The following is a 26,414-nucleotide window of genomic DNA, read 5'->3' on the forward strand; positions in this document are numbered from 1 at the left end:
TTGTGCTTTTGGGATTTCGGTATTTAGAGCTTTCGGCTTTATGGTCTTGAAATTCTGAGATTCGGTATTTCAGGATTTCAGGATTATAAAGTGAATCTATATATATATATATATATACATATATATATATATATATATATATATATATATATATATATATATATATATATATATATATATATATATATATATATATATATATATATATATATATATATATATATATATATAGATATATGTACACAGACACTGACACACATGCACATGTGTTGGTTAGGGTACACACACACACACACACACACACACACACACACACACACACACACACACACACACACACACACACACACACAACACACACACACACACACACACACACACACACACACACTTTGTCCCAGAGAAACCATCTTGAAGGCCATTATCTTCTCCCTCAAAGATTCCTGTCACTAATGGAGTTTTTGTCTTCCAAGACATATTTTCCATCTCCATGAGGTAATAAGGCAAACCTCCATTATGCCTTCTGTTATTTGACTGGCTCCTGTCATATCAGGTTGCTAAGCTGTGCAGACAAATCCTCATCACACCTCTCTCACTCTCTGTTTCTAAATGCCTGCTGCTATACCAGAACAAAGCTTTTGTATTCCTTTCCTCTTATACTGACCTCTGTCAGACAATGGTTTCTTAATGAAACTGGATTACTTGGGTCATAAAAACATGCTCAAGACGAAAGTGCTTGACTGTTTTTCTTGATTGTGGATTAAATTTAAAATTTTACTTTTGTGAAGCTCCTTTGAACGTGGTTGTATCAGTTACAAGCTACCGAGTGCAGTTTTTTGTTCTGAGTTGTGGTTGGGGCACTCGTAAACACACTGTTTTGTTGTTCAGAATCTAGCTAATTGTTCACAAAACATTTGGAAATTATTTCCAGTTTAAAACGAGCTTAAAAATGTCATATCAACATGAAGACACCGGAAGAAGAATAAATATAGGCTTGGTTCAGATTTGCTGGATCCAGTCTGTTTTTACAGTTTCTGAGCACTAATCCAGCTTTCCTCCATAAAAGAGGGCAAACTGTTACACAGAAGATAATTTTTTCCTTAGTTAACTGCTTGTGCTCCATCGGAGTTTTCTCACTGTTGTGCTTCACAGCCTGGTTATACACTCAGCTGAGCCTCTGAGGTTCCTTCACAAGTCTTACCCATAAAGCCCCTTGCAGTTTAGAACTTTTTCTTGTCCCTTGGCCATACTTGGGCCTTCTATTTCCTCCTTTTTACTGACCGTAGTACTTCACCTAGCATCATGAAAGGACAACTCTCACAATTTCTCCAGCCACCTGATCAACATGGGCATCCTGAGGCAGTGTAGCAATTGTCTCATGTATACTAACAACCCACTTCTCCTAACTCACACAAATTCAATATGTGAAAGATGCATCTATATTAAGAATCTAAAATCTAGGCTCTCTCACTCACAAATCAGTATATCAGATGCTAAACAGGTTATCAGCTCACACACTTCACCTTCTGCACCATCCACATGTACAACACATAAAACTACATATGCAGAGGTTCTCACTGGATGTCTGCCTAAAGATCAGAGACCTCTGAAACATAAACACACTTTATTTAATACATTCCCATACAGCCATACAGAATACTGGGGGTAGTATAGTGTAGTGAGTTTACAAATTTTCCATTGGTAATGGGGACACTGACATCAGGTGGGACATAGATGACATTGGGTACATATTAACTCATTCCTTCCAATACAGCTCTTTTGAATGTATACCTTTAACTCCCAGTGGGTATGGCCTGAGCCTTTTAAAAATGAAGTTATCACCTTACAGTTCTAACAAACAATCATTGACATAGGTCAAATGTCAGTACAACTGTGTTTGTCATCATGTATTCTTCAAGATAAAATACTCTGATACCTTATATATAACATGTTTTTTTGGAATTATTAATGCAAATATAAGTATTAATGTAAATATGACCAAGCGATATTTGATGCCTAGAGCACTGTAGGAGGTAACTGCACAAATGCATGGAGGTGCACTCAGCTGTAATATATTAAGAAGAATAAGACAGATCAGAAAGTGAGAAGGAGCTGGCAAAGATTAGAAGCCCAGGCAGCTGACAAATAGGACATAAACGAATAGCATGTATGGATGTCTCTGGATTGTGCATTCTCATGTCATGTAAATGGTTCAAATTTATCTTCTTAGGGCAGTCTTGTTAACCCTTTCTTTAAATTATTTGTAACACCGGTATGTTGTTGACGTGGTCTATTTTCCAATGTACTTAACAGCTTCAAGATTTTGTGTCATGGAATATTTGAAAAATGTTGTGAAGGGCTAAACAAAGCCTCAAAATAGGGACATAGCTCCAAGCTAGATACATTATCAGAAAACAGTGAGAAAGGATACAGTAACCTGAAAACAGGTATGTAACTCCAAAATAGCTGCAGTTAAGAGGTTTCTCTCACAGGGGCACATGCGCACATTTGTCCACACACACACACACATACACACACACACAACTTCTTTCTTCTTCTCCTTTCTTTAGATTGCTTGGAAAAAGATCACCTGTTTTGAAACACAGTGTTCAAAATTAGAACTGGAGTGCTTCACTTTTGAGAAAAGAAAGAATCAAGTTTAGAATTTTAAAACAAAATTGTGCCTTTTCTTGAAAGAAGAGGCAGGGCAGTGTAGTTATCTAATCTTGTCAGAAAGGAGAAAGTCACTAACAGTGAACACTGAATTTCCCTGAAAAATTGTCTGCATTGTCATCAGAAATATGTGAAAAGGAGACAATCTGTGTCTGTTTTATAAACCAGGAAAAACAAAACTAAAACTATTTAGGCATGGCATTTTGCAAAAAGTAATCCAGCTGTCTTTTGAAAGGCCTTGTGAATGGATATTGGATACAGCCAAGTTAGAAACATAAGGTACATACTATCCTTTCCGTTAAACCACTGGTTAATGATTTAAAGTACCCATATCATTTGAAGCACGCGTAGAAGACTAAAGGTCATACTCAACAACAGGAAGCATTGCATTTGATACTGCTCTGTTAAGTCCCTAACCGTGATAGATGCAGAACTGCTAGCATTGTTTGTATCCTTTTTTCAGAAAGAGTAATCAAAATTACAATGAAAGATATAAATGGCAGTCAGCTCATCTTAGGTATGCTGAGAAATCCTATAAATTTCTATTCTTAAATTGCTTCATGCTCGACCAGCCTACAATCAGCACACACAGACAGGTGTACAAAGAAACCCACATCTTTTCACGTCATTCATCAAGAGAACAGGTACTGATTTCCTTCAATGTCTCTATAATATTACTGGGCAATATCTGTGCTTTAGAATTAATTTCTTTGTAAATGTCATGATCAATGGTGCAAGACATAAAGGCCACATTCATAGCTGTTTTTGGTAGTATCCTGTGCACTTCTAGTTAGCTGTCTTGTGCTCTTAATATATACTCCCTCTTTTTTTAAACTTTTGCAGGCCTTAAGCTTTAGCAATAGCTATGCTTACAGCTTCAGCAGCTGTGGTAGTTTTGCGCAGTTTGTGAATTCTTCAAAGAAGCTCTTCTAAAAGATAATGCAACAATTAAAACGTAGAAGACTTTAAGATAAAATGTTTAACTCAGTGTTGCACTGTATATATTGACTGTATTCAAACTGTTCTTTGTGCTGCTTTGTCCATGTTTTCAAATTAAATATGCAGCAAACACTCGTTGTTTAGATATTCTGAGTTTTTTTCATCTTCATGCCTAACACAGTTTCCAGCAATCTTTAGTTAATAAATGAACTTTCAGTTTCTGTATGATTTTACAATCTGTATTGATTGTACAAGTGTTTTGATGTTTGCTAACTTTCTTCATTCATGTCTTGGGCTACAAGGATGAAGGCTGTAGGTGCAGGCAGTCACTTAGTTTTCAAGATCTTACCACTAGAATCAAGGACAAATCACCCAAATCAATTACTTCTTCTTCGTCTTTTGGCTGATCCCGTCAGGGGTGGCCACAGCAGATCAAATGTTTCCATTTCTTCCTGTCCTCTGCATCTGTCACACCAACCACCTGCATGTCCTCTTTCACCACATCCATAAACCTTATCTTAGGCCTTCCTCTTATCCTGTTACCTGGCAGCTTCATCCTTAGCATCTTTTTCCCAATGTACTCTGCATCCCTCCTCAGCACGTGTCCAAACAAACGTAATCTTGCCTCTCTGGCTTTGTCTCCAATCCTTCCAACATGGGCTGACCCTCTAATATAGTTATTCCTAATCCTGTCCATCCTGGTCACACCCAGTGCAAATCTTAACATCTTCAACTCTGCCACATCAAGCTCTGACTCCTGCCTTTTGTCAGTGCCACTGTCTCCAACCCATATAACGTAGCTGGTCTAACTACCCTCTTGTAGACCTTCCCTTTCACTCTTACTGGTACTCGTCTGTCACAAATCACTCCTGACACTCTTCTCCACCCACTCCATCCTGCCTGTACTCTCTTCTTCACCTCTCTTCCACACTCACCATTACTCTGAACCATTGATCCCAAGTATTTAAACTCATCCACCTTTGCCACCTCTACTCCCTGCATCCTCACCATTCCTCTATCCTCCCTCTCATTCACACACATATATTCTGTCTTAGTCCTGCTGACCTTCATTCCTCTTCTCTATAGAGCATATCTCCACCTCTCCAGGGTATCCTCCACCTGTTCCCTACTCTCACTACAGATCACAATGTCATCTGCAAACATCATAGTCTATGGGGACTCCTGTCTGATCTTGTCTGTCAAGCTGTCCATCACCATTACAAATAAGAAAGGGCTCAGAGCTGAACCTTGATGTAATTCCACCTCCACCTTAAACGCATCCGTCACTCCCACCGCAGACCTCACCACTGTCACACTACCCTCGTACATATCCTGTACCACTCTTACATACTTCTCTAACACTCCCGACTTCCTCATACAATACCACAACTCCTCTCTAGGCATACTGTCATATGCTTTCTCTAAATCCACAAAGACACAATACAACTCTTTCTGACATTCTCTGTACTTCTCCATCAACACTCTCAAAGCAAACATTACATCTGTAGTGCTCTTTCCTGGCATGAAATCATACTGCTGATCACTAATCCTCACCTCCCTTCTTAACCTAGCTACCACTACTCTTTCCCATAACTTCATGCTGTGACTGATCAATTTAATCCCTCTGTAGTTACTACAGCTCTGCACATCACCCTTATTCTTAAAAATCGGTACCAAAACACTTTTTCTCCATTCCTCAGGCATCCTCTCACTTTCCAAGATTTCTTTAAACAATCTAGTTAAAAACTCCACTGCCATTTCACCTAAACACCTCCATGCTTCCACAGGTATGTCATCTGGGCCAACAGCCTTTCCGTTCTTCATCCTCTTCATAGCTATCCTTACCTCCTCCTTGCTAATTCACTGCACTTCATGATTCACTATCTGCACATCATCCAACCTTCTCTCCCTCTCATTCTCTTCATTCATCAGCCCCTCAAAGTACTCTTTCCATCTGCTCAACACACTCTCCTCGCTTGTGAGTACATTTCCCTCATTATCCTTTATCACCCTAACCTGCTGCACATCTTTACTAGCTCGGTCCCTCTGTCTAGCCAATTGGTACGGGTCCTTTTCTCCCTCCTTAGTGTCCAACCTTTTATACAACTCGTCATACGCCTTATCCTTAGCCTTCGCCACCTCTCTCTTTGCCATGCACCTCATCTTCTTATACTCTTGTCTACTTTCTTCATCTCTCTGACAATCCCACTTCTTCTTCGCCAACCTCTTTCTCTGTATACTCTCCTGTACTTCTTCATTCCACCACCAGGTCTCCTTGCCCTCCTTCCTCTTTCCAGATGTCACACCAAGCACCTTTCTAGCCTTCTCTCTTACTAGCTCTGCTGTAGTTACCCAGCTATTCAGTAACTCTTGACTGCCACCCAGTGCCTGTCTTAACTCTTCACTGAACATCACCTCACAATTACCATTTTTTAATTTCCACCATTTGATCCTTGGTGCTGCCCTCACACTCATCCTCCTCTTCTTGATCACCAGTGTCATCCTACAAACCACCATCCTATGCTGCCTAACTACACTTTCCCCTGCCACCACTTTACAGTCTCCAATCTCCTTCAGACTGGCCCTTCTACATAAGATATAATCCACCTGTGTGCATCTTCCTCCACTCTTGTATGTCACCCTATACTCCTCCCTCTTGTTAAAATACGTATTCAGCACAGCCATGTCCATCCTTTTAGCAAAATCCACTACGATCTGACCTTCTGCATTCCTTTGCTTAACACCATACCTACCCATCACTTCCTCATCCCCTGTTCCCGTCACCAACATGCCCATTGAAATCTGCTCCAACCACCAGTCTCTCACCCTTGGATACAGTCATCACCACTTCATCCAACTCACTCCAAAATTTTTCTTTCTCATCCATTGCACACCCAACTTCTGGAGCATATGCACTAACAACATTCATCATTACACCATCAATTTCCAGCTTCATAAACATCACTCTATCTGACACTCTTTTCACCTCCAAAACACTCTTAGCATACTGTTCCTTCAGGATTAGTACTAGTATCTTGAACAGTTGGTTAATAATTGTCATATTTTGCTAATTGTGATTCACCACCTTTTCTTCACAAATCATCAGTTTTGTTGGGTTCAAATTCCTAATGCGTGACATTTTTATAAAAATGCAAGGTTTTGCAGGAGAAACAATTCCCATAACCAGTGTAAAAGACTGAACTTCATTTTTTCTCTAGACAAAGTTAAAAAAAAGCTTGCTTTTGTAGAATTTGAGCTGCTTCTGTTGTTTCATGAAGCTGTTTCAGGCACAGAGTATGTCTATTTATGCAACTGTTAGAGGAAACATGAGGAAATAGTTTTTATCCTAAAAATCTCAAGGCATTTTTTTTTCATTTTTCATGTCTTTTCACTGGAAATAATTGTAAAATTATAGACTGTGCTGTGCAAAAAAGGATGGGTGATAACCCTCCAATTTTATGGAGGTATTTGCTGGAATAGAGCAAAAGTTTGAGCCCAAATCAGGGATCTGCTGAGAGTTATGTGGATGGCCTGTTAGCAGTTTCCCAGTGAAAGTTGAGGCGTCAAGAGAGTAGATGAGGTTAGAAATGCGCAATCCTGAGATTCTTTGAAAATAGCCAAGCCAGAACTAAGCCAAGGGTCTGTCTTGCCTGCTGGAACCCATTAAGAGCCAAGTAAGGGCACATAAAGTACAATCATGCACAGACAGACAAAAACACACACAAAAATATGTGTGTATATATATATATATATATATATATATATATATATATATATATATATATTTATATATTTATATATATATATATATATATATGTGTGTGTGTGTGTGTGTGTGTGTGTGTGTGTGTGTGTGTGTGTGTGTGTGTGTGTGTCTCTATATATATATATATATATATATATATATATATATATATATATATATCTATATATCTATATATCTATATGCATATAAATATAGATATAAATATCTATAGGTATATGTACACAGACACACGCACATGTACACACACACACACATGTGTGTGTATATATATATATATATATATATATATATATATATATATATATATATACATATATATGCATATAAATATAGATATAAATATCTATAGGTATATGTACATAGACACACGCACATGTACACACACACACACACACACACACACACACACACACACACACACACACACACACACACACACACACACACTTTGTCCTAGATAAACCATCTGAGGGCCATTTTCTATTTTCTTCTCCCTTAAAGGTTCCTGTTACTGATGGAGTTATTGTCTTCCAAGACCTATTTTCCAACTCCATGAGGTAATAAGGCAAACCTCCATTATGCCTTCTGTTATTTGACTGGCTCCTGTCATATCAGGTTGCTAAGCTGTGCAGACAAATCCTCATCACACCTCTCTCACTCTCTGTTTCTAAATGCCTGCTGCTATACCAGAACAAAGCTTTTGTATTCCTTTCCTCTTATACTGACCTCTGTCAGACAATGGTTTCTTAATGAACCTAGATTACTTGGGTCATAAATAGATACCATCTCTCTTTGTCTATATATATTACTCAAGCAGCAGTTTTAGTTGCATTTATTTATTTATTAATATCAGCCTATCAGTTAAACTGTGATTCCCAGTTATAGTGGGACTATATGAACTATATGCACTAATGCCTGACTCTAGGTAATTACACAGAACAAAAAACTGCACTTGGTAGCTTGTAACTGACGCAACCACAGTCAAGGGAGCTTCACAAAAGTAAAATTGCGAAGCTCCTTTGATTGTGGTTGTTTCAGTTACAAGCTACCTTGTACAGTTTTTTGTTCTGAGTTGTGATCAGACACTCATAAACACAATGCTTTGTTATTCTGAATCTAGCTAGTTGTTCACAAAATATTTGCAAATTATTTCCAGTTTAAAACAAGCTTAAAAATATCATATTGACATGGTGACACAGGAAGAAGAATAAACATAGACTTGGTTCAGATTTGCTGGATCCAGTCTGTTTTTACAGTTTCTGACCACTAATCCAGCTGTTCTGCACAAAAGAGGGCAAACTCTTACACAGATAATTTTCCCTTAGTTAACTGCTTGTGCTCCATTGGAATTTCTTGCTGTTGTGCTTCACTGCCTGGTTAGACGCTCAGCTGAGCCTCTGAGGTTCCTTCACAAGTCTTACCCATTAAGCTCCTTGCAGTTTAGAACTTTTTCTTGTCCCTTAGCCATACTTGGTCCTTCTATTTCCTCTCTGTTACTGACTGTAGTATTTCACCTAGCATCATGAAAGGACAATTCCCTGCAATTTCTCCAGCCAACATGATTGACATGGGCATCCTGAGGCAGTGAAGCAATTGTCTCATGTACAGTGACAACCCACTTCTCCTAACTCACGCAAATTCAATATGTGAGAGATGCATCTATATTAAGAATCTAAAATCTAGGCTCTCTTGCTCACAAATCAGTATATCAGATGCTAAGCAGGTTGTCAGCTCACACAATTTACCTTCTGCACCATCCACATGTACAACACATAAACCTACTTATGTAGAGGTTCTCACTGGAAGCCTACCTAAAGATCAGAGACCTCCCAAACATAAACACACTTTACTTAATACATTCCTAACAAATCACACTACACATAGAAACGCATGCACCAGTGTCTCACCAAACATGCCCCTACGGCAAAACATAAAATCAAATGTTTTAGTCATAGGTGACTCCATTATGAGACACACAGATGTCCCACTCACCAGGGTAGATAAGGAAAAGGTCAAGGTCAACTACCTGTCAGGTGCCATTATCAGCCACATCACACATGCACTCAAGACTCTCAACAACAGACACTGTTATGACTCTGTCATATTCCATGTTGGCATGAACGACGTGAGACATACCTCACTGGACTATGTGAAAGGAGACATGACTGAACTTTTGGATTATGTGTTCTAGGTGGGTATGTCTCTAGCTTTAAGCAGCATTCTACCTTCACGTAGGATGATGCCTCAATACAGACAAAAAATGATTGACTTCAACAATTGGCTTAGTTTTTTGGTGTCATTCTGAGGGGATCCAGTACCTGTCAGTCTGGGATGATATGGTTGATAGACCACAATGCTTTGCCAGAGATGGTTTCCACCTGTCACTCTGGGCTTTTGGCTACTGGCTAAGGCTCTTGCCTCCCCATAGTACCTTTTAGGCAATGTCACAAAAACAAAATTCCTGATGTAAAAATATCCTCAAAATCAACATTAAGATTATGCTGCTAAATGCTAGGGGTCTAAAGTTAAAACTGCACTCACTGAAAGCACTCCTCACCTTTGAAGATGCAGACATCTGTGCACTCACAGAGACCTGGTTCAAGGCTGTGGAGAGCACCCTGGCCATTCCGGGATATAATGCCCTCCACATGTACAGACCACAAAATGAACGTGTGAAATCTAAAGGAGGAGGAGGATCAGTATTCATCAAAGATAAATACACTTCCAGATTCGATAAACGGAATGATTCCCTAGAGATACTCCATATGTACAGATAAGTATAGGAAACACCCCTCTCCAAGTTATCATCAGTTATAGATCCTCCTTCATGAACCATGATATCCACACTGCCTACTTGGATCTATTTGAGTAACTCAAAATATAGCTGAACACCCTGGTTATGCGTGACTTTAACTACCCATCCATACATTGGGTAAATTTACATGCACAAACACACTCACCAAAGGTTCTTGAACTTCATTCACTAAAATGCCCTGTAGCAGATAGTTGGCACCACCGTCAAGGGGCCCAAACATTCTAGACTTAGTTCGCACCAACATGGTAGAATGGTGCACCACCACAAGTGCACGGCCCTCCCTGGTCAAGTCTGATCATAAATCAGTCTGTTTCAAAGTTGTGGTAGCATCAGACCCCATCAGGAGAAATTAGGCTAAAATCCTTCTCCAAAGTCATCTACGACTTCTTATGAGAAGGCATTAATAACTTTAAAGCTCTTTTCCCCACTGATGGCAAGGACACCTGTACTGGGATATACACCAATGCATTGTGTGAACATCTCTGGAATTGTATTGACTCAGCTCAAGCCTGCCTTGTGGACAGCTGCCATAAATAAGTTATATAATAAGAGGAAGAAATTGCTCTTTAAGGAATGATCTCAGAATTGGAATCCGCAAATAAGACATCTTGTAAAGTCCGCTAAAGTTAACTACAAATCTACATTAGCATCCCTAGCAAAGGATAACCATAAGGCATTCTTTAGCTACATCTGAAACCTTAAAGGAAAAGCCCAGATTTGTGTTGAACTGGTAGTGAATGGTACCACATATATGGAACCAGTTGAAATAGCCAACCTGCTAACAGGTTCAGTGAAAACTTCTGCCCCTCTCCCTGCCACATAAACCCCCATAAGTTTCCTAGCACCTATTCTCCATCTAGTATCTCTAAAGAGCAAGTCTTAACCACTCTCTCCAAGGCCAAAAGCAGAGCATCCATGGGACGTCATAACATCCCAGGCTGCATTCTCAATGGTTTAAAACAAGAGTTAGCAACACCATTGGGTATTCTTTTCAACCACAGCCTAAGCACTGGTTTTGTACCTACCAAATGGAAAACAGCTACTGTCATGCTTTTGCACAAAGGGGGTGCATCCAGCGACCCTGGGAACTATAGACCCATTAGCCTAACCAGCATTATCTGCAAGGACATGGAGAGAATCATCATGGACCTTATCAACAAGGATATAGGAGACCTTCAATTACTTGACCTGACCCAGTTTGTTTTTTGTTAAAGTGAGATCCTGCCTGTTAAACCTGGTGAACTTCTTCAAGACTGTCACCAAAGCCCTGGGTGAAGGCAAATCTGTGCATATGGCCTACCTAGACTTGGCCAAGCCTTTGACACAATCACTCACTCAGGCATCACTGAAAAACTCACCCAGCTCGGGGTTAACCCATGTACTGTCAGGTGGGTTGCAAACTTGCTCACTGACAGAACACAGTCAGTCAAAATAGGGGACTCCACATCCACTAGCAGACCTGATACCAGTGGTGTTCCACAGGGATCAATGCTGAGGCCCCTACTGTTTGGAATCTAATTCTCAGACATACAGTCAAAACAAATTGTCTGTGGCTGACAGAGGTTACTGATGACTGCAAACTGGGAGCAGTCATCGAGACACCAAATGATGTCAACTTTCTACAAGAAGAACTTATGCAAACCAATGACTGGTGCCAACATTCTACAAGAAAGACTTAAGCAAACCAATGACTGGCACCAAAGTCATGGTTTTAAACTCAATGCAAAAAAAATTGTTATCCCCTTTGGCAAAGGCAATGTCTCTGCAGATTGCCATATTAATAACAACACCCTAAGCTCTAAATCAGTGGTGGTGGTGAGAGATTTGGGCACACAGGTCGATAGAAACCTTACTTTTGATCACCATGTTTCCACAGTCATAAGGAAGGCCTTCTATTTTGCTCACCTCGTAAGCAAAGACCAGAACAAAAGAGTTTATAACTTCCCATGCACTCTTCCCTCATCAAGCCAATGATAGAGTACACTATTACCTTTGGTATGTACCTAAACAGTCACCTGCAGCAGCTAGAGATACCTCAAATGTTCCTCACAAAGATAAGTCAGAGTCTTCAGCACATGCCTTATGTGGACAGACTGAAATCACTGTCGTTATACTCTGTATCGTATAGACAACTCAGAGGCGACCTGTGCCTTGCATACAGAACAACCTCTGACCCTGCCTTAATGCAAATGCTGCATATTCTTAAGTCAATCAGTAGAAGATTCACTCACTCGAGGGATCTTAACCAAGCATGTGACATCAACAGGACTTGCAGGAGAAACAGATATGTCTCCCAGAGGTTGTCTCTCTCCCCTGAAATAAACTTCCAATACAGGTTAAAGAGAGCCCCTCATTACCCTTTTTAAGTGTAACTTGGAAGATTGGATGGGAAACCACAAGTTCACCACAGTGGTTTCACCTGTGTCCCTCTTGGTTAGGGGCAGTCAGTGATGATTTAGATCTGCTTATAACACAGACCATACGTTTACTTTTTTTAAAATTTTATTTTAACATTTGTTTACCAAGAAAGTTTGACTTGGCATGAAGCCAATTTTCAGTGGAGGCCTAGGGAGAAATGCTCCAGATATATGTCTTTGTAATGTGAGAGGAAATCACAGCACCTGGAGGAAACCCACACAAACTCAGGGTGGACATGCAGACTCCACACAGGAAGCACCCCAGCTGAGAATTAAACCAGAAAACCTCTTGCTGTGAGGCAACAACATCAGCACTGTGCACTAATAGACCCTTCCCTGAACAAGGGTTGAACTTGACTAGGCTTGTAAGGGCCCAAGGCCATTAGCCTGGTAACCTACTATGAACCTATGAACCTATGAACAATATCGTAACTAGTACTGACACATAAGATGGATTTCTTTTTCATGTCTTACTTGCCTAAAGTAGTCTCATTTCTATTCAGATTACATGTTTTGGCTAAGAAATCAATTACTTCTGATCAACTTTCTTTTCAAGAAAATGCTGACTTCAGATATATTCTTGTGTATCCTTACAATCTTAAAACTAATAATAAAAATCACATTTCAGCTTGCAGCTTGTCCACCTCTCTATAGTAAGCTGCAGGCATCTGTCTCTGCCAGACTACAGAATCACCACTGTTCTGCTTCTAAAACTTAAAAAAAAAAAGAACAGTTCAGGCTGCAGCCTCTTCACTTGCATGCTTTTTCACTCTCTGGAACACAGCAGGGAAGTAGCATTTATTTAAAAAAAAAAGTTATGCCAGTCCACAATGATTCCACAAGCTACGCTCCAGCACACTGAAACTCCATTATACCCCATTCATAACAAAGGTCAGTAAAGGGTCCTTGGGCTACTCCACATGCTCTATGGGCTAGCAAAAAGTTATTGTTGACATGTAGGGACTCCAGAAGTCAATTACAAACCACAGATCCTTTGAATAATTATCCCCAGACAACGCCCACTGCTGTTCTTGCTCTATGTGCACCAAAGCAATGGAAAAAGCAGGAATTTCCAGCAGGAGATAGGTTGTTTAAATTGCCATCCTGGTACCACTATGTACTACCCCCTCTGTCTCTTAGCCAATCAAGATGTATAATTTATGGGATGGATCTAAAAGAGATCAGTTAGAGCCTGCAGGTTTGGTCTGAAGTTCAATTAAGAAAACAAAAAGCCAGCTTTGTCCACTACTGTCACAGATGAGACCTGCAAGTTGCAAGAGGGCTCTATTAGGTTGTGTCTTTAAACACACACACACACACACACACACACACACACACACACACACACACACACACACACACACACACACACAAGCACGCATGCACACACACACACACACACACACACACACACACACACACACACACACACACGCACACACACAAGTCAGCTTGGCTCAACCCTCACTCTTCATCTTGTTAGAGCATAAAGAGCTGAGCTTACTATCAAGTTTGAGTCTGGCTCATCCACCTGTAACATTGGGTAGCACCATAGTTCTCAATGTCTTTACTCAAAAATCAGTGACAAAGTCAAAAATGATAATGGGTGGGGGGAAAAATGTCCAAAATTAGGGACTCTTTTTAAGTATTACTCTAATCTGCTTAAGAAAATTAATAGAATAACAGGTTTTGTATCAACATGCATTTTTGAACAGAAGGAAGCATAAAACTGATATCTGGCATTATCAACTGACTTTAATCTTCAGTGATTTACTAGAAACTCAATAATTTTATGAGAGAAGGCAAACCAATAAGACAAAATTGGGGCAATTGATAACTATGTAGTGTCTTTCTGTTATTATGTTGCTGTTCAGATTTTGGAAGTCTACAGTTGTGAAATAGGCAACTATTACCATCTCATTGATATGACTAGAAGAGCAAAGAACCTTAAGATGAGATAAAGCAATAAAACCCTAATAATGCTGTCACTAAATGCTGTCCAGCAGGAGACAGCATCCTTTCTGAAATAAGAAATACCAGGTATCAAATCCCCCAGCAACACATAACACATCTTAAAGCAAAATGAACAGGCCATATAACATTGTATTGCATGCTTTCCATCTCCAGAATGTGGAACACTTCCTCTAACAACCTAGAACAAATGGAGAAAATTTGGTACACTTACTAACAACTTCAACTAGGCATTTCATACCATGGTTAGTAACTGTTTTCATACTCAAAAAGGTATGATTCAATATTATTTACCATGGGTAATAAATAAATAGCTAAATAAATAAATAACTACGAAATCATAGAACTCAAAATGAACCTTCCTTATAATGAGATAAGAAAATATGTAATTTACAAATCATCTAGGAACAAATACTTACCAGACTTGAAGGCAACTAATCTAATATTTTTTATTGTTTCCATTATTTCTGCTTGATCACAAAACAGTGCATTCATTAAATGAGAATGGGTGCATGGAAAAATTATCACACTGATTTGGGAGAATACTTACAGAATTTTTATAAAATCAAAAGGCAGTTGCATTTTTTTCTAATATCAAGAGGTAGTTGTATATTTCCTCTTGTATAGTTTTGCATTTACAAATTATTATATAGTTTTCAAATGTAAAAAGAATAAAATACCGGAGGGCATTTAACATTCCCAGGATGTTATCTCCCAATTTTTTTTATTACTGTAACGTTGGCCACACTAAGGACCATATCTGTACTGAGCCTTATATGTTAAAATGTCAAGTTATACAATAGTAGCCCTACACTTAGAATACCAAACCTTGAAACATACCAGCTGTACTATATATATATATATATATATATATATATATATATATATATATATATATATCTACATATATATATATATATATATATATATATATATATTTATATATATAGTTCAGGTGCATGAGGGCTTTCCCCTGTAAGGGGCTGCAGGGGCAAGAAATGGTTTTGTGCTTTGCAACCTTAGGAGTGTGCACGTTAATCTCACAGTATTTAAGATGCATAAAGTTTGAATATTAGCATGTTGATTAAACGAGGGGTGATTATTATAGCAATAACCTACACCTGGGTGTGGGTAATGCTGAATTTACCCACGGTTGGTGTGGTTTGGTCATGAGGGCGAAGCCCGAGTGGCCAAACAAAGCCAACTATGGGTAAATCCAGCATTGCCCACACCCAGAAATGGGTTATTGCTATTATACAATGGCATTATTAAAGAAAAAAAATACTTTTCTTAAATAATGGCATTGTATAATGCCTCCTTGCTGCCCTTCCGCAGCTGTCTGGTATTCTGCTGCAGTTCTAATGTACTGCGCATGCATATGCCTATGTAGTACATCAGAGCTGTGGGTAAAAGCAACGGAGAAAGCAAGATCTCCGTTGCTTTTTATAAACTGTTTTGCTATGTTAAATGTGTTTAACATAGCGAGACAGCTTTAAAAAAAGCAACGGAGAAAGTTTGTTGCTTTTTTAAAGCTGTCTCGCTATGTTAAACCCATTTAACATAGCGAGACAGTTTTGAAAAAAGCAAGCTCTCCGTTGCTTTTTACAAACTGTCTCGCTATGTTAAAGGAGTTTAACATAGCGAGACAGCTTTAAAAAATAGCAACGGAGAATCTCCGTTGCTTTTTTTAATGCTGTCTCGCTATGTTAAACTCCTTTAACATAGTGAGACAGTGTGAAGCAATGGAGAACTTGCGTTCTCCGTTGCTGTAAAAAAAAAAGAGTTATAGTAATGGAAAAAGTCCGGGCGACCAGACCTTTTTCCATTATTATAACTCTGATTTACAACGTGCACGCTGACCAATCAGCATGCACGTTTTTGAATATTAATGGAGGGTCGTTGTATAATCACAGTTAACCTGTTCATACTATTTACAGTGAGATCTTACCTTATAAGAATATGTTTCCCCACCATAAAGGTACAACCTGACTATGCTGTGAATTTGTTTGATTGATTACATCAGCATCACCATCTCACATTTACTTCTAAAATATCATTCCTTGGCTTCTTCAAAATGTTGAATAATCTGCTGTTATGTTTTTCAAAGTCTAAGTAATCATAACAAATCTATTTTGAGCACTTCTGATTTTTATTTTTTGATGACACATTACAGAATAATCTAAAAAGGATAACAAAGTCTGTACAAATAGCAAAGTAAATAAATAAAAACATTTGAAACTGCCATTTGGATGTAGCAGACATTAGCAATAATCCATGACTGAATGGGTATAAGTCTGGGTTTACTCGCAGCTGGCATGTTCAAATAGGCCACCACTCACAATTGTTCCAACAAAGGTTAGACCATGCCACAACTGGTGCAAGTACAATGGCCTCAAATTAAATTTAGAAAAGCATAGCATACTTCATTTTGGTAAGCAAAACATTTCCCATACCATTAACGTGACACACCCCTCCAGTCAAACACTGTCATAAGGGATCTAGTCACTTTTGTTGATAATTCTCTATTTTTTTGGTTATCATATTTCCACAGTCATAGGTGGATTATAATGGGAACGTTTGAGTGGCTGCCCAGGGTTCATGTCTGCGATGGACCCATGGCTGTCTATAAAATTAATAATAATAACATACAAAGTTGTTACTGCATCTAGATATAGTGGATTCAAACCATTCTTTACATGATTAGGTATAATTAGTGTCAATATCCTTACATTTGTGTATGTTGACACCGAATTCTCAGATACTCATATCCATTGATGACACTATTCAGCTAATTATTCATTTGTGGAGAACCAAGGCTTGCTATTATATTGTTTTAGGATATCCATGTGTCACTCTCGTTTGCAGTGTTTCCATTGGCAGTGGGAAAACTAGTATTATGGCTTCACTGATTCAACATAAAACCTAGCCTAACCTGCCCCTGCCCCCTAGTATTACATATGAAATTAACTAATAAAACCAGGCTAAAAATAAATAAAAACAGTAGATCTGTGTAACTACAGTATTTAACAAAAATATGGTCCATAATTTTCACTGAATCACAAAATAAAATGTATTCAATTAAACACCTTTGCATTTACCAATTTTCATCTCTACACTAAATAAAAAAATGGAGACTTCATCAGAAAACACATGAGTTTAAAACATTTGGTTTTGTGGCTCAGCCAAAGTTACAGACATTTCTTTTTCTGTTAACATACCTATTAGTTAACAGTCTGTCTGTTCATTTTTATTTTATTTTATTTTATTTTATTTTATTTTATTTTACATTTGTTGACCGGGCTAGTCCAGCTGGATATATGTCCATTTTCAGTGGAGGCCCGGGGAGAAAAGCTCCAATGGTTATAACAAGTAAAGGGAATACAAAAAAAAATACACAAAAAATACACAAAGCAAAACAAAACAAAAATTAAGCATAAAGATAATCAGACTTTAGTATAGGTAATGTACATGTCAGAGGAAATATACATAACAAGATAGTATTCCTAAGAAAAAGTTATTAAATAATTGCAATACGCAATTGATAATATCATAACGTAGTGTAAATAATACATAGTCATAAAATTTTTTTTTTTTTCTCATTTTTATACACTGACACTCACACACGTGCATACACACACACGCACGCACACACGCACACACGCACACACACACACACACACACACACACACACACACACACACACACACACACAAACACACACACTCACACACAAATGCACAAAACATTAAAGGATTATTTTACATGTCACCTAGTTGGTTCTTTTAATTTAATTTGAAAAGGCAAATCCAAGCAGCCATGCTTATATTGGTCTAGACTGTAGTACAAAAACATATCCATCACTGCACTCAGCAACTATCCTTTTTCATTTAACAAGTAATCAGACATAATAGAACCTTTAGACAAACATGGGGTATTGTGTTGCAATAGTTAGGTCTATTTTTTTAGCAAAGGAGACCCCCAGCAAGTCACAGATCACCTGAGAGTCAGAGTGACAAGGGCATTTGATGCAAATAGCGAAAGTGATTCAGTCAGCATGTGTCAAACGGGTTCAGTACATTTGCCCGAGTCCCATGAGCTTGAAAATCCACTGCCTTGAATCCAGGCACTCGAGCACCTTGTAGCCTGGCTAGGCAGCTGCTGTTTGTGCTCAAACCTGAATATAAGTTTGGGCAAGCAGGTGTAGGGAGGAGCAGGAGGAGAAGTTGTTGGACTAGGGAGCAAGACAGGGATTTTAGGTTGTAGGTTTAGGGAGTAGGAAGGAAGTTTTAAGATTAGAGAGCAATCGGGGAATTTAGGTTTAGGGAGGTGAGTGGAGTTTTATGTTTACAAAGCAGTAAGGGAGTTTTAGAGTGAGAGAGTAAACAGGGAATTTAGATGTATGAAGGGGGTTGGTGCTTTAGGATTCAGGAATGAAAGGGGATTTTAGGATAAGGGAAGGGAATGAGAATTTAGTGTAAGGGACCAAGGAGTCATGGGAGTTTTAGGTTAGGATTTAGGTTCTGGAAGTGCTATGTGATGTATAGGATCAAGTGTTGGGAGGGCTATGTAGAAATGGGAAATATGGTTAATGGGAGTTAGAGCAATTTCTTTTTCAAGCAATTGGCAGTGAGCACGTGTGCAAGCTACTAGCACTCAAACAACTATAGAAGACTCTCAGAGTTATTGTCTAACATATATGGACATGCACAGATTCCCTTACAGATAAAGAAGAAAGAGAGAAGAAAGGTATGCTTAAGGTTAATGATCTTTAAAATTTATAATTAGTGTGATGCTGTTAGATTCTAGGGATTAGTTGAGATTGCAGGAGCACTTGTATAGAATCACAATCACATTCTTTATGTTCGGTAGATATTACTAAAATAAACATTTTCACTTTATTATTGTAAACAAAATCAAAGTATATAGAATGATTAACCATAATAATAAGCTCATTTTATAACTTTCCTTAGTAAAGGACTGTTGTGTAAAGTACAGGGTCAATAGGAATAAGGTAAGCTGATTTTTAATACAGACAAGAAAAATAATTGAATTGTAAAAGAAAGTAAATGCAAAGCTTTAAGTAGTGTCCAGAAATATACTAATGTAAAACTATTCCAGGTGCATGAATTAGAAAGAAAGGGAAATGAAGGGTCAAGAAATAGTGTACGTGGTATTCAGAAAAGTGGTGGAATATGTGAAAACGGAACAGGAAAGAATGGATGTAAGGACAAATAAGGGCAGAAACAGACAGAGGACAAAATGTCTGCTTTTGCATGCAACATCAGTATTTTGATAACTTGTAACTCCTAGTCAGCCCTATATATTTAGTATAGTGCACACGAACATACTTTGTATTTCAGCATTGTATTGCACATGCATTTTGCTCTTTATAGTACTTGTCACTGTACCTTATTTAGTGTGTGAAGCTGTATGTATCAGCGATAAAGTAATGAGTTACAGAGTTTGGGAAGCAGTGCTCATACTTGTCCTAGGATTCATTAAGTGGCTGTGCTAACACAATTAACCATCTTATCATGACAAGCAGCATTGCTAATCAAATATATATATATATATATATATATATATATATATATATATATATATATATAGACACACACACACACACACACACACACACACACACACATATGTGGCCAAGGCACATAGCACACTGAGGAGCCTCTCGTGGAGCATATGCTACAGGCGCATGGTCACATCATGGTAAGAAAGTGCACAGCCATAACTATGTACCTGATGTAAACAAATGAGTGTGCACAACAGACCACATAATCCAAAGTAAATACGTGAGTACAGATCTATAGTAGCATCAGATAAGAAAAAGAAGAAGAAATCATGAGCAAGGGAAAGCCTATCAACAAAAATACAATGAAGGATGGTGTAGAGTTCACTGACTGAAATCATGGTGATTTTGAACATTACTTGTAATGTGATTTACATAACGAGGCAAGGAAATGTTCATCATTAAAAATGTATAAGGGAATACAGCCATTTAAGACATTTTCAATTACACATAAGCAGTTCTCAACCTCAGAATGAAATGGTACTGAAAACAGTCACAAATAATGTGAGGCAAAGGCACAAAATTAGGGAAAACTTGTAAAGAGCTCTCTTACACAAAGGGAAAATGGACAGAATAACAGATGTATCAGTACTGTGCATTTTATGAATGGCATGAAGTCTGAAACCCAAAGATCTGTCATTAGTGATTGCAGTCCTCAAGGATATGCCAGACAACCACAAATGTCAGGAGGAACAGCATATAACCAGGTTGCAAAAAGTGAACAAGTTGTGAAACTCAGGACAGGTGAGAAGTATGTGGGCAGGAGATGTGGGATATGTCAGTAAACCAGTAGTGTGATGCACCAACATGTACACACCTAACAACAATGGACTGAGAGACATGCATCATATTTTGTCATATTTGAAATGGAAGATGGTTTGTCCCAATGTGGGCCAGTCCACACACTAGTGTAACCAAGTTGTAATGTTAAAGTAAGACAGCAGATGAGTGCAAGAAGTCATGAAAACACAAATTGTGAAGTATTTCACATGTGCAGACTGATTGCAGAAATAGGGAGCAAGCAACAGACCTCAAGAAATTAAACCCAAAACTATCACAAGACAAATTTACCATAAAAACACATTAACAAGGATAGCCAGTGAAGCAGTCATGATGCAAGTTCTCTAAAACACATCATGCATCCTTGCAGAGAGACATGGATTACTTAGCCATTAATAATATATAGGTTCATAGGTAGGTACTAGGCTATCTGCCTGAGGGCATTTATATGCCTAGCCAGTGTGTTGGCTTTCGCCACCCCATTGATTAATTAACTGAGCCTCTGTCAAGCAGAGCCAATGAAGTGATCCCAGGGGTGTATTTTCTGTTACCCATCCACTCGTCAAGGCTTCTCTTGAAGAGTGTTAGTGAGGGGCTCTGCCCAATGTAGTTAGGAATGTTGTTCCAAAGCATGGGGAGTCTCTGTGACAGGAATCTATCCCTCCAGCATGTTCTATTTATTGTTGTGGTGAGGTTTAGCTCACTAGACCGTGTGGCTCGCGGTGACTTGGATTTCTTTGGGTGGAGCATGTCCACCAATTCTGTGTTGGACATGGCTTTGTAAGTTAGGCAGAGATCACCTCTGAGCAAGCGATATGCCACTGAGTATAGCCAGAGTTTTTTCAGTCGGGCTACATAGGACATATGTTTGAGGCCATTAATCCTCTTGGTGAGGTGCTTTTCTGGTCTTTCCAGCTGTTGGAAGTGTCTTGTGAGGTACATCCCAAATAGGGCACTGTACTCTATGATGGGTCTAATGAGTGATGAGTAGAGCGGCACTATAACCTCTTTGTCACCAACTGGCCATCACAACAGTGACATAGGAATCAAGATAAATAAATTATGTTAAGGCAATTCCAATGTAACACACAAGTTGGATATAATCATGACAGGATAACTAAAATTGCAGGTAATGTAACACATGAGAATATAAAAAGAGACACATTTAAGTATAACATTGAACCTCTGCTGATGCCACAGACATATTCCACACCACTAAAATAGCAGGGCATGCTACAGAAGCACCTGGAGAAGAGGTGAGTGTAATAACTCATTTCAAGGGTACAGACCAGTTGCTACCAGTCAAACAAAATGCAAATACATGTGTTTTTACCCCTAACCTTGTTAAATTATATATACACAAGAATAGGTTATTAGCAAGGCATGCTAACAGAGTGCTAGAGAGAGGTGGCTGCCAAATATGTTTTGCGGGATTACAGTACCTGATATCAGGCAAACAAAATGCACATATTTGTTTTGAACTCCTTATGCCAAGGCACATTTACCTGAAGAGAGTATTTGCAAGGCATGCTAACAGAGAACTCAGGAAAGTTTCTGGGGAATAGACCATCTGATGTCAAGCAAACAAACTGGACATATCTGTGTTTGAACCCCTCACCTTTTTTGCAAGGATACTTTAACTTGAAGAAGGTATTAACAAAGTATGCTAACAGGGTATTGAGGAAAGATGTGGCTGCCAAATGCATTTCAGTGGAACAGACTAGATGATATGATGCAAACAAAATGCGCTTACTTTGTTTCAAACTCATTACCTTTGACATTGATAATGGAAGTTCAAGAACATGACTATGATACACCACAACAGAAGTTGCTCAGAAAAGGCATGAATAGGTGTGGCCAAGATGCCAAGGAGTTAGCTGCACTTTATTGATGCACTGCCTGAAATGATTTTTTTCTAACAGGATTTTTCTATTTTAACTCAAAAATATTGAAGAATATTTTCATAACTAAGCACCTTGATATTGTGAACAACTTTACCAGAAGAAATCTTAATTTTATTAGTTATTTATCAAGATATTTCCTGTCAGAAGTTCTGTCACTAGTTATAGATTGAAACAGCTATGAGTCACTCAAAGACCTCTCTACAAGACAGCACCATGAAAAAGGAAATACAAACAATAATTACTAACATTCAAGATCTTGCTATGAAAATGGATAACCTAGAAAAGAATATGGAAAATATGAAGAAAGAAAGTAAGAAACACATTGATGATTTAAAGGAAATAATTACTGCTCACTTTGACCAAATAGCAGCTATAGAGTAATCTGTAAATGAAATAGATGGTAGACGAATGGAGAATGATATCCAGATATACTTTTTACTAAAACAAAACAATCAGTTACTAGAAAAAGTGGAAGACCTGGAGTGTAGATTCAGAAGGAACAACATCAGGATGTATGGAGTTCCAGAGAAAACGGAAGGACATAACATGATCCTCTTTCTAAATGAATGGCTACCAAAAATACTAAATCTCCCTGAAGCTTTATCTTTCAGAATCGAGAGAGCTCACATGTCCCTCTCATATGCAACTCCATCAAAAAAATTCAACTTCTGAGATCCATCATTGTAAAATTCCTAGCTACACAAGACAAAGACTTAATACTAAGAGTTGCATGGTCAGGAAATCCAGTTCAAGTCGATGGGAAAAATATAAGATTTGACAATGATTACACTTCCACAGTAATCACAAAGAGAAAAGTGTATATCCCACTTATTAAAGACTTAAAAAAGCTAACATTAAAGCCCAGATTATGTTTCCCGCCAGAATCAAAATTACCTTTTCGGATGGTCAAAAAATGTTCAATACACTTGAAGAAGCATCAGCCTTTGTGTGGAAAAGTAATCTGCTTGAGAAAGTAGAAGAAATGTACCTCTTCTTGCCTAGTCTGAAAAGACAAGCTACAAATGGCAAAATAACCATAACTGATCAATCTAGTAAAAAGCTTAATGGTAAATAGCTTAGAAAACCATCACTCTCAAAATTTACTAACAAACAATACTTCTGAAAACAAAGGAAACAAATGAAGCTATATATATATATATATATATATATATATATATATATATGGTTACCTTTGAAAGGTTGAAAATCAACCTGTCGAACGGCCCTTTGTGCAAACTGAAATGAAGAAACCGTCATTTCGAACAGCACCGAAGTTCGAAACTCAGCAAATCGAACAACAGATTTGCTGAGTTTTCAACTACAATGCTGAACACACAATGTGCAAGCCCCATTGCACCCCCCACACCTCTCCTACTTTAATATTCTAACTCTGAGGATGCACTACAGTGGGAAAGGAATCCATTTCCCGGTCCCCACTATAGTGCACTCTGTACCCATAATGCCGAATCTGCAATGAGCGAATGTCAATGTGCATTCACTCATTACACATTCAATGCATTTTTTTTTCAGCTAACTGTGATCTTGAAAACGTCCTTTCATGCAGCTGTTTTTCGACAAGTTGCATTTTAACTTTTCAAAGAGGTAAACCTATATATATATATATATATATATATATATATATATATATATATATATATGGTTCCCTATCAGAAGCCTGAAACACTATAAGCCTGAAAATCAAAATCCTGAAAACTATAGACTGAAAGTTCAAAATCCTGAAAGCCCAAAGTCCTGAAACTCAAAATCCTGAAAACACAAATAATGCTAATATGTCACTATAAAGACACTAATATCTACCAACTGACCCTGACCCTAACCCTAACCCTAAGGTCCGTCACTATTGCACACTCACCTGACCTGCGCCCTAACCCTAACTCACTTAAACAGCCCCTAACCCCAATATTTGTCACTATTGCATACATGCCTAACCTGCGCCCTAACCCTAACTCACTTAAACCGCCCCTAACCTTAACATAAAACCAACCGCACACTTACCTGAACCCAACGCATGACCCAACACCACAGGGCTAACAATAGCATAGCCACAATGATGTCAGTATGTCCATTTTGTGTTTTCAGGATTTTGAGTTTCAGGATTTTGGGCTTTCAGGATTTTTAACTTTCAGTCTATAGTTTTCAGGATTTTGATTTTCAGGCTTATAGTGTTTCAGGCTTCTGATAGGGAACCATATATATATATAAAGCTTACTTTCTTCTATATTACTTTTCTTTATTTCTCACTTCTGTTCTCCCCCTTCCTTCTTCCTTTATCTTTCATTCTCTTTATTTAATTTAGCATAATAATATATACATTTTCCAATTATTTTAATATAAACAAACTTGTTTAAATATTTAATTAAAAATAAGTTACAGCATTATAAGCACTTTACAACAAACATTTATTATGCAGGCTATGGATAATATCAACTGTAGTATACCATTGCTAGTAGCATTTATTAATATCTTTCTTCCCTATCCATCTATACTTTTCTTTTAATCTCACAGATGTAGTTAGTAACAGATAATAGCCCTCAAATAACTATTCCACACAGTATTCAAATGATACAGACTATATTCACATGCACTTATTAACACACAATATTCATTGCATAAAGTTATACTATGATTTCCATACAATGTATGCATCTGTTGTGATCATATAGACATTTTACACAGACTTTATGATATATTAATTAACATGAGATAGGTGTAAGAAATGTCTTTATTTAATAAGCAAATAGTGCTAATTTTGCATTAATAAAGTCTGTGTGAAAATTGAGGGGACTGGAATGGGGAGGAGGGTTTTAAAGTGTACTGCTTTACTTGTTTAAATGGATGTATTTTGAATCTTTTACTGTATTATTTAGTTAACTCTCTCTGCCTACTTTTTCTATTATGCACGAGAGCCATACAACTTTTTTAACATAAATTGTTTGTTTAAAATACCTTCATGCTGCATTCTGCCGCCGAAGCTTCAAAAAAGCTTCAAAAGAACAATTTCTCGAGCCTAGAACTCTTCCTGCTTGCTAGTATTTTGATTTCATCACTGTAATTGTGCAAATGGATGTGCAGGGTGACCTGTGACCTCCTAGCACATCTAGATGATGTTATGTAATGAGAACAAGGAAGTCAAAGCCACAGAATAGTCGCAAATAAGAGGATTTTTAAAAAATGAAAAGATTTACTGTATGCAAGTACTAAAATCTAAATACTGTTGCAGAATATTTTTTTTAATAAGTAAAATCCCAAACTTGCTAAAATGCACATTCTGTGTTACAATTAAAAGTAATAATGCTGCTAATTAAACAAGCATTCAACTGAAGTTTATAGATAGCTCTGCAGAAATACCTTTATATGTCCAGTTAATGAGAAAGCTGAAACCAGTTTTCATTAATCTACAGAGTTATTAGCTTTTTGATAGTTATTGTTTTTTTCAGTTTAACTGATGTATGTCCAGCTTGAAGAAAGTAAGATGTGTATGTTTCCAAAATGCCAGGGTTCTTATCTAAGTATATTCTGTGGAAAAAAATACCAGTCCTCATTAAT

The 26,414-nt window shown here is 37.9% G+C and overlaps 1 protein-coding gene across 1 annotated transcript in view; it reads left to right on the forward strand.

The window, feature by feature from the left end:
• The first annotated feature begins 3,060 nt into the window (after positions 1-3,060).
• Positions 3,061-26,414, forward strand: part of LOC122791475 (butyrophilin subfamily 2 member A1-like) — a 797,187-nt gene continuing 773,833 nt past the window's right edge. Inside the window, exon 1 of the mRNA XM_044059218.1 lies at positions 3,061-3,317. The gene's annotated coding sequence lies outside the window, so the exon portion shown is untranslated. The remainder of the gene's footprint in view (positions 3,318-26,414) is intronic.

The sequence above is a fragment of the Protopterus annectens genome, chromosome 17.part0 (genome assembly GCF_019279795.1).
Source record: "Protopterus annectens isolate FY-2018-M chromosome 17.part0, PAN1.0, whole genome shotgun sequence".
Taxonomy (NCBI): Eukaryota; Metazoa; Chordata; order Ceratodontiformes; family Protopteridae; genus Protopterus; species Protopterus annectens.